Source organism: Ambystoma mexicanum, chromosome 6q, assembly GCF_040938575.1.
Source record: "Ambystoma mexicanum isolate Mex_15411 chromosome 6q, UKY_AmexF1_1, whole genome shotgun sequence".
In the NCBI taxonomy this organism is placed as follows: domain Eukaryota; kingdom Metazoa; phylum Chordata; class Amphibia; order Caudata; family Ambystomatidae; genus Ambystoma; species Ambystoma mexicanum.
The window spans coordinates 1,532,153,337-1,532,165,378 of NC_090937.1; the positions used below are offsets into that span (position 1 = coordinate 1,532,153,337).

A 12,042-nucleotide genomic window follows, 5' to 3' on the forward strand; every position below is an offset into this window, starting at 1 on the left:
GAGGTATGGGTATATCCTGCATCTGGTTTATAGTGCCTCATGCTCTGAAATGGAATTCATTGTATCTCCACTTCCTTGGCCTCTGCGGGTTGAGGTATGGATATATCCTGCATCAGGTTTATAGGGCCTCAAGCTCTCATATTGAATTCATTGTATCGCCTCTTCCTTGGCCTCTGCGGGTTGAGGTATGGGTATATCCTGCATCAGGTTTATAGTGCCGCAAGCTCTGATATGGAATTCATTGTATCTCCTCCTCCTTGGCCTCTGCGGGTTGAGGTATGGATATATCCTGCATCAGGTTTATAGTGCCTCATGCTCTGACATGGAATTCATTGTATCGCCTCTTCCTTGGTCTCTGCAGGTTGAGGTATGGGTATATCCTGCATCAGGTTTTGGAATGGAGGAAAGTGTTCATGTCAGTGGTTGCATACATTTTGCTTCCTACGACATACAACAATGTGAGGGAATAGCAGAGCTTAGAGGGGGCTGGTGATTGAGTTAAGGTGGATGTGAGTCTACAACCTCTTTCCAGGCAAACCACCCGCCTCCTTTCATATTGCCAGACTTCCCTCTGGACAACCTGCATCATATGCCCAGACTTCCCTTCATAACACAACATAACAGGTGTATGTGTAGAGCACACGTTCATCCCTGCAGGGGCATTTTGGCACTATTGACAGATAACAGATGTTTATGTTTATGCAACTTAATGGTACTCATTCTATCGACCTAGGAAGGATGAAGAGTTGAGTGGACCTTCCGGGATTCTAACCTGTGACCATGAGGTCAAACACAGGCCCCTGTAGTGGATGCATTAGTCCATTGAGCTACTGAACAACCACCCCCCTATCACATCCTCATACTTTGCTCTGGACAACCCCCATCATATTATCAGACTCCCCCTCTGGGCATCCTCACCCATCACATCTTCACATTTCCCTCTGGACAAGCCTCTGTCTTCATATCCGGAGACTCTGGCAAACCCTTGCACCTTTATCCCATGAAACTTACAAGGATGGGTTCATCACCTACCTAACAGCCACATCTGTTGTATCCTTTGAGTCTCCATGTAGGCTAGCAGGGTGTTGTTGCAAGGTATCATCATCATGTCATGTGTAGAACCAGGGTACCAGCCACAGGAGTGGACTGTGGGTGATTATAATGTTTGCATCCATTCCATTCTGGAAAAAGGGGCCCATGGCAGAAAATAATATGCATAACCACTACTACAATCCTGAATTGGCAGACAAAATGAAAGCATTGCGGAAAACTCTACGACTGTTGAGAAAAAACAACAATACAGACAATATTCAAAAAATAAAACAGCCAAACCATCATACTCAAATTGGAAAAAAAACTCATATAATGACATTACAAGAAAGGGACGCAGAAGCCATCCTGACAACATTTAGAAACCGCAATCTGAGAGAGCTCTGTAATCTGATTAGCAACAACGCATAGTATCAGAATCAACTTGTGTCAAATGTCGCAGAAAATAAATGGATCTGACACTTTTCTACCCTTTATAAAGCACGACCTTCAGATGTCAGAACGATTTAAATATCCCAGATGAGGAAATGGAATATATCCTGGGAAAAACAGAACATATTGGAGATGATCAACAACCTTAATGCCTCCCGTGCCTCCAACCCAGATGGCCTTTCTAACGCCATCATTAAACAGGCCCCTGAGAACTGGGCAAACTTGATGGATCAACTACTCTCCCTGATTGACAAATTAAATCAGATCCCCACTTCCTGGAGAATGGCTACACTGATTCCTATCTTTAAACAGGGGGACAGGGATGAGCCGTCTAACTATCAACCCATAGCTCCCCTCGACCCCTTGGCCAAACTGTTTGCTACTTTTCTGCTAAATAAACTCACAGGGTGGGCCAAACAAACAAACAGATTTGCAACAAGACAAACGGGATTCACGGCCAACGTCGGTATCAAAATGAATCTCTTTATCTTAAATCTTATCAAGCATGAAGCATTACGAAATAATACCACCGTATATGTAGCCTTCGTTGACCTACACATGGCTTTTGATGCCATAAACAGTAAAAAAACTGTGGAACAAATTAACGTCCTGGCAGTGTCCTATGGAGATTATTGAACCAATCAACCTTTGTATTCCAACACATCAATTACCATCAGACTTTCAAAAGAAGGAGATACCACCGCTCCTATAAGGACATGGAACGGATTGAAACAGGGTTGTCCCCTCCCTGCAACCCTGTACAATCTCTTTAAAGCAGATTCCGAAGATCATCTCAAAGACAACTCTCTCAATCCTCCAAAAATTAACTCAGTCCTTATCCCTTGAATGATATACGCAGAATATATTGTGTTATTAGACAAAACAACATCTGGTCTACAAAATAATCTGCGGATGATGGGTGAATACATGGAACTCAACAAACTGCAAATCAATGTTAAAAAACTAAATTCATGACTCTAACGAGCCAACCGACTAAGAAAATTCACAGACTCAGGCTCTTATTAGATGGCAAATAATTGCTAGAAGTGACCACCTTTAAATACCTTGGAACAATAATCAACAAATCCAGGTCCGTAAAAGAATGGGTAATCAACTTAGAAGAGAAAATGCAGTCCCTTGCCAGACAAGGCTGTCTCCTCCATCGAAAATATGGAAAGTTCTTGCTAAAAACCATAATCGCATATTATAGACCAAAAGTATTTCCCATCATAACCTATGGGAGTGAATCAATGATCATTGCAGCGAACATCAATTGGCAAAGGCTCGAAGCTTCTTTTTGGTGGAAAATCTTGAGACTTCCCAACAATTTTCCAATGGCTAGAATAAGATACGAAGTAGCCACACAGTCATTAGTATCCATTGTTGTATGGAAACAACTGGATTTACTTCGTAAATTGAAGTCCGATGAAAAAACGCCAGCCATTCAATTACTTCGATCTATTCCTAACGCAATGAACAATACTGTGTTGAAAGCTTGGAAACATAAGCTAAAACGGCAACTGATAAATGAAGACAATTCTATTGAATTGCTGGTTCAGCGACCACAACGTGCCAAAATCAAATTCCAGCGGAATGACTGTTTAAAGACAATCAAGGAGAAATCAAAGTATCTCATGCATCTTCAATGTGATAGCGGCATCCGCGCTATCAAGCAACTCCCTCGATACTTGACTCTCTCTCTAGAGCAAAAAATCTGTGACATGTACATGAAAATCTGCTTGAATATCATTCCGACGCGAAACAGACTAGCGAAAATCAGACAAATAGCCATGTCTGATCAATTTTGCAGTTTCTGTCTAGATCTGAAAGCACCGGAAACATTGAATCATCATGGTCTGCCCTGCACTTGCCCAAAAGAGAGGTCTCTTTGGAGACCTTTTCAAGATCTCCACGCAGCAATCAAACCCTGAAACCAGATGGGCAATGATCATGAGCGGACACGACAAAAAATGAATCTATACAATTTCACAGTTTCTTTCTAACATACTAGAACTCGATAAACTGATGTAGTAACGAATTTTGCTTTTTTTCATGAAACACTTATTTGTTATTTTTTTTCTCTGTCTCTATAAGTAAATTTGTAACATAATAAATTATTGCAAATGTTGATAAATGACAAGTTTATTTATAAACTATATCATTTTAAAAGAAAAAATAAATAAAAAATGTCTGCATCTAAGGTAATTTTTACATTGATGGTGTGTTGGTGTGTTGCCATTCCTGTAGACCTGCTCTCTCTCATAGGATGGCATCAATGGGGCATTTGTTATAATATTAGCAACTTGGGCAATTTGAGAGAAAATCCATTTGATGGCATTGACAGCATTTTGGATAGAAGGCATTGCAATGTGTGAAGAGGCATGTCAAAGGAGGGCACAAAATCACTTGGCCAGGCACATGCGATTATGTGGTCTGGAACATGCCATGCAACATGCCAGTCAAGAAATGGAATGTGACAGTGATGCAGAATTATAGGACAGCCACCAACCTTAGTAAGGGGTTTTAACTGTTTCTACATTAGTTTGGCTTTCGAGGGCGCAATCTATGAGCTGCAGTGTATACATGTTGCTGGACCGGACACCCACATTCTGATGGTGTATCTACACGATACTGCGTCAGGATTTGGGTGTCTGTTAGTGCCCATAGAGATGGTCTGATTTTAGTGTTGAGTGGACTCTGCAATCTAATCCTTACCTCTATAGCCCACTTTATGTCTTTATATCCCCTAGTCAATGTGGAGTGACAGGAGTCCACCTGGCTGAATTGTGGTCTGTGCATTTTGTGATGTTTGGGTGACTTTTTTCGATCCTTTTGGGCAGGGGTCTGCAACCTTTGGATCACCAGATGTTTCGTACTGCACCTCCCATCATCCCTAGCCAGCATAGTCAATATCCAGATATCAGGGGAAATGAAGTCTGAATCATCCGGAGAGCCTAAGGTTGCATGCAGACCCTACTTTTGGGAGTGCATGGCCTTACCTCATCTGGCAGTTATTGTCGACTACCTTTTGCACAAGGTACATTTTGGTGGGGTTTTTGGTGTTATTGTTAGAAGTGTCATGTGCCTGAATTGTGTTGTCATAACTACAGGGGTCCTTCTGGTTCACCACATCCAGTGAGTGCTATGAATGACGTATGTGATAGTTAATTTCCACTGCTTTGCATACTGGATTTGGGAATGCGGTGTGATGGTGCGCAGTGGTCTAATACAACATATGAATGGGAAAAGGCATGCGTGTGCTTTCACCTAACTTCTAGGTGTGGCACGCCCCTTCCAGCGCCCACTTCAGTGACACCCCAACAACAAAAGTCCTGGAATCCACAATCTATGATTTCTGGAAGCAATGGTAAGGGGCATCCATGTTATCGCACAGCTCCACCCTTTATTTAACTGCAGTCTATTGGACCTCAAAGGGGACCACAATTTTAGCCTTTGCGATGCACACATTGTGCTTTGTGATCCCATTAGTTGCAACTTCAGGACATTGTGAGAATCTGTCACATGGCTTTCCTGATTCACAAACTGAAAGATTCTCCACACAATGATATGGTTGATTGTATATATCTCCAGATCTATTCATGCTCCACCGGTCTGGTACAAATCCTCCTTCCAACTGCCCTTCACATAACCCCAACCCTCAACCTTCCAGATTCCACATTCTCCCTACACATTCTATATTGCATACCTTACCATCTACAATACTTACATATAAGATGCTACACAAACTATTTGTGGTTTGTGTGTGAGGAAAAGCCACATATCCCCGACCTGTTTAACACAGCTGCAGGGTGAAGTGCAGGCTCGGACTGGTCTATAGGGCAATAGGCCTACAGCCAAACCGAAATCACAAAATGCTGGTGATGGCCATTTTTTTGGGGTCAAAGTGGGTCAGTTTTTTGGCCAATTTGGACCAGTTTGATGAGTTAATTCACTCTGCGGCTAGTAGATTTGCCCAGTGTTGCCGAATAAATATTGTTTAAACGGCACAATTTGCATCACACTATCAAAAAAACTCCCCCTTGGTTACTATTCAAACAGTCCAACAAAAGGAATGAACTGCCATTTTCAACTGCGTACCGCTTTTTCATTGGTGCCCGCGACAATTTTCATGGCCCAGTCTGATCTCGGTGATGTGTAATATTGGTGCCCCGCTACCATTTCTACCTATGAAACAGCTGTGGATACAATTTTTTATTTTTTATTTCTTTGTTAACAATTCCTGATAAGATGCTCTTTCAGATTGAAATGCACTTCTGGTAGTGCATGCACGATAACACATTACTGTTGTGTCGTGCAATATATACAAGGCGGCGGCCCATCACTCTTTTGTAAATGCAGTGAGTTATGCAAGTTCTCAGAATCAAGTATCGGTGCTGGGGTATGTAGAGTTATTCTGAGAAGACACCACTTACTACCTAGCCTTGTTTCTAAAGTCACTGCCCTGTTTATGATCCTTCTGCCCCATCAATTTTGCACCACCACAAGATGTCTACATTAGTTGTCATCAAGGATGGCAACTAGTTTGCCTCACCTTGTCAAGAAGAACACAGTGAGAGCCATCTCTTGATCTAATTCCCAGCCCTTTCACCAACATCCGAGCAATGACAAACCAATACCCTAAATTGCTGACTGTGCAGTTCACATTTGACAAGATGTCCTGAAAAGCAAGACAAGGATAACAGCCACTACCGGGTGCAGTATTTCCTTGTTGAATAATTCATATTTTATTATCTGTGAAAGAAAGTCTAAGTGTTGTACCCAACATAATGCATTTAATGGATGGAGGAGTGAATATTGGTGGAGAGACTGAAAGTGCATTGGCTAAGAGAGTGTCCAGTGATAAAGTAGCCTGGGAAATGGCCCCCAGGGGGCGACATGTCCCAAAAGATTCACCCTCAGTAAATCAAACACTTTCCCCAAATATTCTAGGACTGGAGTTTATAGTACAAAATTATACCCATCCTAGAATCTTTGGAAAAAGTATTTTAGGGGTCAAGAAAAAAAAGTCAGCTACCTGGCAACTTTTTCCAGGCGACATTATTACATGTAAAGGCTAACAGGTGCTACATTCAAAGCCATGAAATGAGGGGGGTCTTCATTTTCAGACGAGTCTGAGGATATATGGTTAAAGAGTTAAAGGGGGGGGAACTATGTAATAGTGGCGATTACATTTTGTATTCAGGCAAAGCCGCTGCCAACATTTGCTCATGGGGGACTCTTTGGTTCATGTCATCATCCCTTTCTAGAGCCTTACATTGCATCCATTAATTCTCGTGGTGGACATTCAGGAATATTTGTAGTGTTCTTTTTAAGAACTGCTATATCAATGAAGGACTTTGCAGGGCAGGGGTGCGAGTGGGCCCCTCCTTACATGGCAGTCTTTTAGGCTGCTGAAAAGATTTGCCCTGGACAGGCCCTACTCATCCAGGGAACCAGGGGACTCAGAGCCTGATGCAGTGTTTTGGCAAGATAATTATAATTTAAATTGTTCTCTTATAGTGCGCTTAATACCGGAGACCAGTTTCTAAGCATGAGATGGGAATTCGAACCTGCGTTGCTATGCGTTGTCTTGCTTCCAAGACAAACGCACTGCCCCTGAGCTATCATCCCAGCATGGAGATAGTGTGCATGGTTTGAATCAACCCAAGGAAGGCCACGGAGTAGCAGTAATGAAACAGGTGTTACCAGTGTTCGAAGAGCTATGTCCAAACTCAGGTTATGGAAAACACAGTGATGCTGTGCTGGCTAATGTAATCATAAAGTGGTGAGCTGCAGATAGTCACTGTGACACCCATACTCGTAGTGTCAAAATCCAAAAGATCTAATACAGAAAGACGAATTAATGTTCCGACACATTACATAAATGTCTTAATGTCATCTAGACATGAAAACATGAAATCTGAAAGTCTGAAAGATTTTGATCTGCATGCCACGTGGAATGCACGTTGGAACTTACACGTCCCTTCCCTTCGAGAAGAAACAACATTGACAAGCCTCCTAGAAGACTACACATAAGAAAAATAATAATTGAATTGAGGAGCAGGAAAACTGCAATATGACTTACAAAATTAAATTTAGACTAATTCCCAGAACAGAAACCCCCCCTCTCTGGCCTGACTACTTGGGTCCCATCCCCTCACCAACCTGTGAGGCAAAAAAACTTGGGTTCATCTTTGTCTCTTCTCTCGCTTTCTCTCCACACATCAAGGACCTTGCCAAGTAGTTCAACTTTCAGCTCCACCTTCTCAGAGGCATTCTACCTTTCTTCACCTTCCCCCAGAAGCTCCATGTATCCAGAGCCCTAGTTCTCTCTATGCTTGACTACTGCAAAATCCTCTTCCTCAATGTGCCTCTTTCCTCTCTTGGCCCCCTCCAGCTAAAGCAGAATAGGGCTGCAAGACTTATCCTTGGCCTCAAGCCCAGAGACAGCATCTCTCCAGCCCTAAAATCTCTTCACTGGCTCAGGTGAACGCAATGATCAAATTCAAGACCCTTTGCATCATCCACAAGGCCGTCTGTGGCCTGGAACCTCTGTAAATCCAGCTTTCCCTCCCTAAATAATCCCCATCCAGAGTCATTCGGTCCTCTGGTACCAACTCTCTTCAGGTCAAATGCTTATCCAAGCAGAGAGTGGGAGGTACATCCCTCTCCCCGGCTGGCTTGACCCTCTTGAATGGCCTCCCCCCCCCCCCCCCCCTGACTTGAGCCGGACCTTCTAAAATTCCCCAAACTTCTCAAGACTTCCCCTTTCTCCTCTTCCTTCCCACTACCCCTCCCGCGCTACCTCTCCCTCTGCCGCTATGACTAGGGACTGGTCCCTTCAGAGTCATACAAGGCCCAGACCAACCCCACCAGTCTATGCATCTTTCTTCCAGCACTTGCCCTTGGGCTCCCTTTCCCTTTCCTGGACTAGTCTAACCTTGTTCTCCCTTCCCACAGCACTCATCCTCCCTTTTCCTCTGGCACTTAGCACTTCCCAGACTAGCCCGACCTTGTCTTCCCTTCACACAGCATTTCGCCTGGCACTTGCCTATGGGCACCCTAGCACTTCCCTGCCCCCTTCCCTGGAGGCACCACACTCCTGCACTTTTCTCGCTATCCCCGCACTTACCAGCCTTCTCAGGCACTTGCACAGCAGGATTGAAACAAGGCCAATATAACCGTTTCTTGTTTTTGGCTCCTCTATGCTCATTGATCCCTTGCCCCCCCCCCTCCTTCTTGTCTTGTGGGGCCTGGAAACACTTATGTATAGGCACCATACAAATGTCCAATAAATAAAATAGAAGACCAATCTTATCTCGAAAGATACATCAGAAAACACCTATTCTGTTTATATGGCCCTGAGGAAGCTCCATCTAGGAGCAAAACATGGTTAGGCCTTTGATAGGTAAATGAAAGCTATAGAAACATTAATAAAATAAATGCTATTTAGATATTGTCAAGTTCTTATACTTTTTGAACAATTGTAAGAGAAGTTAATTTCTTAAATTTGTTTAAACCTTATAGCTACAATTTTACATGCTTGGATGACATTAAGACATTTATGGAAGGCGTTGGGGCATGAAACCACCACTGTGTATAAGTGTTTGAAGTGGCTTCACTTTAAAAGCAACAGAGAATGCAGCAAACCTTTAATTGACCCAAAATATAGTATTTACTGAAACAGCCCAACTACCTGCCCTCTGCTCAAAGGCTGAGGTGCCTGATAGATCGACAGACCTCGGATCAATGCAAGGTCAGTCAGTACCTATAACTGCCTGGGGGAGTTTGTGAACACATCAAAGGGTTTATGTATTGGTTGACCGCTTTTTTCCTCACAGAAGATATACATGTTAGGTAAATGTGCTCCAATTATGCCTCTGTTTGCAGTTCATGCTTCTTGCCCTGCAAAAACAATGCTTCAGGTGGCTTTTCCAAAGGTGTTACTTAGACTGTATCCATCTCTTGGTGGTTGGACAAGACTGCCAACTCCTCAATGATTGACTGTAGTGACATCTTCACCTGGCTTTCCATCAATGCAACCTTGTCTTGTCACCTCCAAGCTTCCTCTTTACTCAGAGACTTCAATATACACATTGACTCCCCGGATGCATCTCAGTCAGACACACTCAGCCGGATACACCTTGGATGCACTCACCTCAGCGGTCATCCCCTTCTCCAACCCTCTCACTACACCACTCCCCTGTCTGATCATGCCCTCCTGTCCTCTCACGTGGACCTCCTGGGTCGACAGGCTAAGCCCTCGCCTGCACTGCCAGTCTCCTTCTCTGTCATTCGACCAATGAAGCGAGTGTCAGTTGCTGCTTTTGCCACCACCTTCATTCCAACTCCAACTCCTTCCATGGACTCCCACACTGACACAGCCCTTACTAACCTTCAACTCCCCATCTCTAACACTGTGGACATCCTTGCCCCTGTCATAAGGATGAGCATGAATGAAGCCTGCCTTCAAGCGCAACACCTGGTATCACTCTGAGCTAGCGTCTCTGAAATGCAAGTGCAGAGCTGCTGAGAGGAAGTGGCAGGCTTCAAGCACATCCTCTGACAAATTGGCCTGCCGCTTGCTCCAAAGGCAATACAGACTCTCCAACTGCTCTAAGAGTCCCTATATCCAAGCCTGCATTTCTGGGGCCACTAACAACATGGCTAAACTGTTCAAAATCTGCAAGGAACTCGCCAGTTCTACTGCAGTCTCCGTTTCTCCTCTGCCTTCCATAACCCTCTGCACTGCACTAGCCTCTCATTTAATTACTAAAATTCAGGCCATCCTGTCTTCACTCACCTCTACATGACTCGCTTCTCCCTCACCCACTCTGTGGCCTCCCTTGTGCCCTCTCCCCTTCCCTCCTACTCTTCGCTTTCTCTCCCATATCACCTGATGCGGTCTCTAGACAAGTCGGTTCTATGAAAGTCTCATCCAGACAGGTGCTCCCCTGCTCCTTGAGAACTATCAAGGATAACATTGCCTCCCTTGCTACAGCCTTGGCTGATTTCTGCAATCACTCCTTTGCCACTGGCTCTTAAACATCTACCTTGCCCCTGTAGCCCACTAGATCAAGAAACACTTATGTACAGTGTGTTATAAATGACTCATCATATCATATCTCCACCTTCTCTCCTAACTTCCGGTGTTATGCGGATGACGTGCAACTCTCCTTCAAGCTTCCCTCCATTCCTGACTATCAGATATTCAGGCATGGTGCACTGCTAACAATCTCTGCCGTAATGCTAGTAAGACTGACATCCTTTTCATTCGGACCTCAGCTCCCTCCTACCCTCCTAGTCTCTGGTTGCCCTCCATGGACCTAATCCCCTCACCCTCCTGTGAGGCAAAAATCTTTGACTCCTCTCTCCTTCTCTCCTCACATCATGGACCTTGCCAAGAAAGCCCTCTTTCAGCTGCACCTCCATACTCCCTTTCCTCGCCTTCCCACAGAAACTCAATGTCTCAAGAGCTCTGGTCCTCCCCAGGCTAGACTACTGCAACAGCCTCTTCCTTATTCTGCCTAATTCCTACCTTCGCCGCGTTCAACTAATTAAGAATAGAACTGCAAGACTTATCCTTGCCCTCGAGTCCAGGGACCACATCTCTTCAGCCCTAATATCTCTCCACTGGCTCCCGCTTGCTGCAAGGATCAAGTTCAAGACCCTATGCATCATCCAATAGGCTATCTGGGGCCTGAGACCCCATTACATCCAACTCTGTCTCCCTAAAACTTCCCTGCTAGAACCCTTCTGTCTTTTAGCTCCAACTATCTACAGATCAGATGCTTTTCCAAGCAGAGAGTGGGGTGTAGATCGCTTTCCTCTGCAGGTGCCTCCCTCTGGAATGGCCACACTGCCCCTCTCAGATTTGAGCAGAATCTACTCAAGTTCTGGAAGCTTCTCATGACCCTCCTGTTCTCTTCCTCCTTCCCTCTCCCCCTCCCCTGCTAATGCCCCCCTCTGCCACTTGACAGGCTGTCTGGCTCCTAGTGATTCTTACAGGGCAGCAGACCCTGTGCCACCAGTCTACGTCTGCACTTGGTCTCCCCTGGTCCCTCCCCCCGTAACCTGCACTTGCCTTTGCCCTTCCTCCTACACTAGCCTGGCTGGGCCTGCACCCCATTGAGCCCTTCCAACCCCGTCCTCCGCACTTAGCACATGGACCTTCACTCTCTTGCACTCTCTGCTTTCCCCTGGCACTCGCCTATCCCTTGGACCCTTTCTCCGCCCTGACCAGCATTTCTCCTCTCCCCTCTACCACCCTCCTCCTGTTACTGCACTTGTATTATCCGAATCACCTAGTAGGACCGTTTTTGATTTCTTCATCCCTGTCACCCCCACTTGGTTTGTTGTGCCTTGAAACACATCTTTTGCTGTATAGGCGCATTATACCCAATAAATACATAAAAATAAATAAATAGATCTATGGTAGGACTGGTTCAAGTCCATATCTGACATGGCAATGCTATGGTCTTTACTGGGAGGAAACATAACAGATTGTGTGGAAAATCACAAACAAAGTATTCGGAGAGGGGGTTATGGCCATGCTTCATA

The 12,042-nt window shown here is 44.7% G+C and overlaps 1 protein-coding gene across 8 annotated transcripts in view; it reads right to left on the reverse strand.

Moving 5' to 3' along the window:
* The window catches only part of LZTS3 (leucine zipper tumor suppressor family member 3), a 945,160-nt gene that overhangs the window by 692,376 nt on the left and 240,742 nt on the right, over nt 1–12,042 (reverse strand). The gene's annotated exons all lie outside the window — the stretch shown is intronic.